The sequence below is a fragment of the Gadus chalcogrammus genome, chromosome 7 (assembly GCF_026213295.1).
Source record: "Gadus chalcogrammus isolate NIFS_2021 chromosome 7, NIFS_Gcha_1.0, whole genome shotgun sequence".
In the NCBI taxonomy this organism is placed as follows: domain Eukaryota; kingdom Metazoa; phylum Chordata; class Actinopteri; order Gadiformes; family Gadidae; genus Gadus; species Gadus chalcogrammus.
Genome location: NC_079418.1, coordinates 25,392,803 through 25,398,802, shown reverse-complemented (window position 1 = coordinate 25,398,802; position 6,000 = coordinate 25,392,803). Strand labels below are relative to the sequence as shown.

Sequence of the window (6,000 nt, the reverse complement as noted above, 5' to 3'; positions counted from 1 at the left end):
CCTCCTCAAGGTCTCAACAACATCTACCTGCCACAGCTCCCCCTGCTGGCAAAGACAACCATGCAAATTGGTACTTTCCCAGCTTTATTTTAACAGTAAAAAAGACAGGATAACTTCACCAATATTGAAATATATTTTTCTTTGTAGCTAATAAAATCTCTGTTAATATATATTAATAAAATAATATATAAATTAATAAAATAAAATATGGTAATCTGAATATTGTTCTGTGTATGTACACAGGCAACATCCTGGCCCTCAGGGCTGCAGAGAGAAGCTCTACCCCTGCTCCCGAGACCAGCTTGCCGGCATCCTCCCCTGACACCCAGGGTGGCTTGCCGGAGCCCTTGGCTCCCGTCGGGCCTCCCTGCCGGGGAGAGCTCCCCGCTGGGGTCCACCGCTGGAGAGTGGCCCGGGAGGTGCTGGGCTCTGCCCTGGGTCTCTCCCGGTCCAGCGCCCGCAGAGACATGCAGCTGGAGGCCCGCCTGCTCCACTGCCGCGGTAGGTCAGGGTCAGGTTACTGAGTACCGGGTAGCAGTGGGGATAGGATACGGCTAATGGGTAATGGTATTTGGTAAGGGTATTCTAGGGTAATGGTTTGATAAGGGTTGGGAGCAGGGCTAGGGTGACTGGCTATTTCAATGGGAATTGAGGGAATGGTAGTTAAACAGAACATCGTGTCGGTCATCAGCACTCTGAATCAACGTTCTAAGATAGTGTTAAATGCACATTCACCCTTTTGTATATTTGGCTTGTTTTGTGTGTGTGTGTGTGTGTGTGTGTGTGTGTGTGTGTGTGTGTGTGGGGGTGGGGGTGGGTGTGGGTGTGTGTGTGTGTGGGGGTGGGGGTGGGTGTGGGTGTGGGGGTGGGTGTGTGTCTGTGTCTAGGAATTGTGGAGCGCAGTTTGAGGTTCTTTGGTCTGGTCAAGAGACAGGAGGTGGCCAGGACGTTCGTACACTGTATCCAAACTACAATGACACACAGCCACAATCTACAGTCAGTAATAATATGAGTGTGTGTGTGCATGCTGCTTTCAAGTGAAAAGGCCCGATAATCAAATGCATAGGATTTTGTTTCACAACTGTGTGTGTCTCTGTGTGTGTGTGTGTGTGTGTGTGTGTGTGTGTGTGTGTGTGTGTGTGTGTGTGTGTGTGTGTGTGTGTGTGTGTGTGTGTGTGTGTGTGTGTGTGTGTGTGTGTGTGTTTCAGGGTTCATCATCAGTGTTATCTGGAGGTTGCGTTCCTCTTCCTACAGGACTGGCAGAACATTCCTCCAAAGACACCCAGACAAACTCCAAATAAAGTATGTTTGTGAATATGTAATTCATTGTCATACAACACAAATACAATATAGCGCGTGGAAATAACAAACACATAGATTTTGAAGGCGTTTACCTCGTCCTTTTAGACGTTTAGGGTTACGAGATGCACTGGACTATCAACCTTTTAATCCCTTTGAGACTGTCATTGTGATGAACGGCTATGCTAATTAAGTTGCCTTGCCCTGACTAATGACATCCACTCCTAACAGGGTTCCCATTGGAGGAACATGATGGCCGGTTTGAAGAGCAGGCTGATGGTTGCAGAGGAACATCTGATGCCCTACTGGGTCTGCCTCCGAGCAGCCCACATGGTACACCACCCCCCCATCCCCCCTGGCTTCCACACACACTCTATACAGACACACATGCATGCACACACCACAATTCACCACAATACACCACACAAACCCTTTATATTCACCACGTACACCACAATTCAATTACACCACACACAATCACACATTTTGTTATTGGTCTCAAGACTTTGACAACTGTCATCTACACGATAGAAACTGAACATGACTCCTATAGTTAACGGCTGAGTCATGACACACCGAGACCATAAAGATGTCCAACATTACTGTCGTCATGGAACTTGTGCTCCATGGAGCCCACTGGCTGATTAATGACGGGTGTGATGACAGGTGATGTCCTCCATGAGGAGCATTGCTCAGCTGGGTGGCTCCACAGCTGAGGAGGACAGGGAGGGAGGAGGAGGAGGAGGAGGAGGAGGAGCACTGTCCAGCCAGGAGCTCAGCACCCTCCCGGGCTTCGCCAGGAATGACCTGCTCCACTCCTGTGGTAACACACCTGGCTGGCTCTAGTCTGATCTCTCTTGGTGGTTTAGATCAAGACTGAGTGTGTGTGTGTGTGTGTGTGTGTGTGTGTGTGTGTGTGTGTGTGTGTGTGTGTGTGTGTGTGTGTGTGTGTGTGTGTGTGTGTGTGTGTGTGTGTGTGTGTGTAGGTGGTGTGTCCAAGTCGGCCAGGGATGCAGGGACAGAGCGCAGCTTTAAAGAAGACAGCAGCACACACCCTACACTCACCTGGTCCCACCTGGCTCGTTATTACACACACCTGCTGAACCTGCAGTATGCGACCTCAAGTAAGTGTGTGTGTGTGTGTGTGTGTGTGTGTGTGTGTGTGTGTTCAAACCCAGAACAATCTTCGCTGGGAGTCCGACCCCCTAACCTAGACTATCCGGCCCGCTGTGTTTATGTTTATGTGTGTGTTCTTGGACGTGTGATTATTTGTGTTTGTGTATTTTTATGTTCAGCAGGCATATGTTCAACGTTGTTAGCAGGAGACGTTAGCATAGCGGCGAGGCTCTCCCAGCTCCATTCCTTCTACTGTGAACACAGCAGCAGCTACACAGAGACCTGCTGCCCTCCACAGCCTGTCCCCGCACGCATCATGCTGCAGGCTCCACTCACACAGGTACACACACACACACACACACACACACACACACACACACACACACACACACACACACACACACACACACACATACACACACACACACTAGACTAGGGCTTTGACATTTGCCCAAAAATCGTATTTGAAGTTTGTTTGTTTATTAATATTAATATTCTAATATATTCAAATATTTATTAATAATATTTTGTTTACCGTCGTTGCTATGGTTACCGGTCTTGCGTGTTCCAACGGTTTATTAGGTTTCTAATAAATCGCTGTCTAATCAATACTTCATTCACTGCCTCTTCCGTGGCCATTACAATATTATGAATAGACTGCGTCGGGTTCTCAGACGTCTCTCCCTCTTGGCCTGCCCATAACAGGTTCGAATATTAAGGGCTGCCTAATATTCGTTTTGATTGCCTAATATACATTTTTTGATATTCAAATTATATTCGAATGACGAAGTTCGGAGTCAAAGCCCTAACACACACACACACACACACACCATGCTGCAGGCCTCACTCCCACCATGCAGTGTGGACTAGTGACCCCCAGGGTTCATTTGGTTCCAGCGGAGCAGAGCTTTCAGAGGCCCTATGCTCCAGGAAGAGGAGGAGGAGGAGGTGTACAAGTGGTCCATCTCCCCCAGACCTCAGCTCTGTGTGCAGTGGTATCAGCCCTGCCTCACCCCCAGTCTTGGAGCACAGGACACGGTATCACACACACACAGACACGCACACGCACACACACGTACACACCTGTTTGCTTGTGTAGACTGTAGGTCCGATATGTCTGTGTGTGTCATATATTCAGGTGATCCTACTGTATGGATTTAACAGTCATCCCATTTCTGCCACTGGAGGATCAGCCAATGGCGTGTTAGGGTTGCAGTGTGGACACTATGAGATCAGAATGGATAGGTAAGACACAACACTCCTTACACTCTCACACACACTCTTATTTCTCTACTCGCTCTCCTGTGGACAGACTTCTCAGATCATAATGCAAATTGACATTTTGTTGTGTGTGTCTGTGTGTGTGTGTCTGTGTGTGTGTGTCTGTGTGTGTGTGTGTGTGTGTGTGTGTGTGTGTGTGTGTGTGTGTGTGTGTGTGTGTGTGTGTGTGTGTGTGTGTGTGTGTGTGTGTGGGTGTGTGAGTCAGGGTGAGAGCGGTGCATGCTGAGCTGTGTGAGGTGTGTGTGTTGGCTGACATCAGACTGTCTGCAGCAGAGGACTCTCTCTGCACTTCGGGCATAGCCCCCCCAAGCCCTGCAGCCGCAGGGGACAAGACCATGAAGGTGTGTACTATAACACACACATTACATACATATACAGAGACCATTATAGGGAAATTAAACGGTTAAATGGTTGCGACATTGTCTTAGTTTATAGAGGATTGAGAAGAAATATAAGATATCACGGGTACACTGACGGTATTTATATGGTATTTAAATTATTACTGGGAGATTACTTTAATGTTATTTTAGCACGGACACACACACATGGTAGTTTCGGGGTGCTGTGAAAGGCTTTTTGTAGCTGCTTTGGGTTCTCACTCTCGGGAGTTGAATATTTGCCCTTAACAACCCAGAGTGAAAGTGTGTCTAGTGTGTCGGTGGCCTTCCATGACACCAGTGAGGAATGCGCTCACCCATTGTGTTTAATCCCTGCGACATCCCACTGGCTCAACAGCTTCTGGTGTCACGAGGTCAACAGGCCCCAGCTCTTCATCAGCCACCGCGCTGCTGTCTGTGTGGCATCAGCTATAGGAAGCCTGAGTTTCTACTTCAGAGGCGAACGTCTGCACGCCTCTTCCATGTGTTTTAAATACTGGTCCTAGATAAAGAGCAGCATTGGGATAGATTGTTATTATTAAATCTGTATTGCCTTTGCTTCTCATAATAAACTCTGATAAAGTTGTTTGGGCAAGCATTTCAACAGATTTTATTTTTACACCATGCTAATATTTTCAATGATGTCCATTGAAAAGAGAAAATATTCCAGTTACTGCTATTCATGTTTTAGATCACCAATCTGCATTGTGATTGAAATCACATCAATTTGTATTCAAGACTCATATTAGTCAAAATATTCACAATCAGAGGACTTTTACTTACCGTTTACCCAATCTGCTCAAGAGACCAAAGGACACCAAATCGGCCATGATCAATTTGAACACAGCTAAATGAACAGAAGTTACGATATCAATACGCATTATCTATTCCATTTAAAGGTCCTGGAAGAGCGGACGCTGGCCTGCTGTCTGTCCATCCAGGCGCTGCTCCGGCCAGGCCCCAGTCCCACACCTCTGACCCAGGTGTTTGATACGCTTAAGCAGGACCTGCTTTATACTTTATGCCAGGTGTATACTGGGTGTACTGTACGGCCAGAGTTCACTCAAGGCTGATTTGTGTTCTGTTCCAGGTGCCATTTGAGGTCTCTCTGGAGAACGTCAGTGAGCTTGAGCGATGTTTTGATCCCTTTGGAGGAGCCATCCTAGAAAGCTCTCTGCTCACTGAATGGATCCTGGCTACCCTGATGCCCTGATCCTGAAGCCCGCCGAGCAAAAATACCTTTGCTTATTTAAGCTCGATCTTATATGATGGTTTACTTTTTTATTTATGTATATATAAATATATACACAAGCAGAAAATAAAAAATATATACCACACTTTTTCCAAGATCTGTTGTCAGGTAAAATATTTTACCACAAGTTAATTTTTGCTTGAAAATAAATGCAAAATTACAGATATTGAAAAACATCCATCAACGTTTGATTGCTAACCAGTCCCAATTGCATTTTACCAAGATTCCGTCAAAGCAATAATTTAAAATAGGGGAGCACATTTTCAATTAAGGGCTGCTTCTTTTAATGACCATGGCATACCTATAGTGTTGCACTACCAGGCCCTTAAACTATTCATGCTTTCCCTCAAATGCCAACTTAGAATTGCAGTGCATGATTATTATAAACATCTAGGTCAGTTTGAAATGAACCTTGGCACACAATTAAATCTAAGAAAAGCCATAGGCCTAAATGTAGGTTGGTTATTTAAAGTAATCCAACAGTGCTCCTTATAAATATCCTCTGTTCAATGAAGTTCTGGTACAACATGCATTTCCGAATAACATGACCAAACAAAGGCACCATGACATTAAACTTTTTGCCGAAATGAGGCCATGTATAACTCAATTTCAAAAAGCCAAGAAGTAATCTAATATAAATACACCAAAGCATCATCATGTGGTTCGTTTAATTAC

The 6,000-nt window shown here is 45.8% G+C and overlaps 1 protein-coding gene across 2 annotated transcripts in view; it reads right to left on the bottom strand.

The window, feature by feature from the left end:
• The window catches only part of LOC130385249 (glutamate receptor 4), a 1,260,456-nt gene that overhangs the window by 1,016,015 nt on the left and 238,441 nt on the right, over nt 1-6,000 (bottom strand). The window lies entirely within an intron of this gene.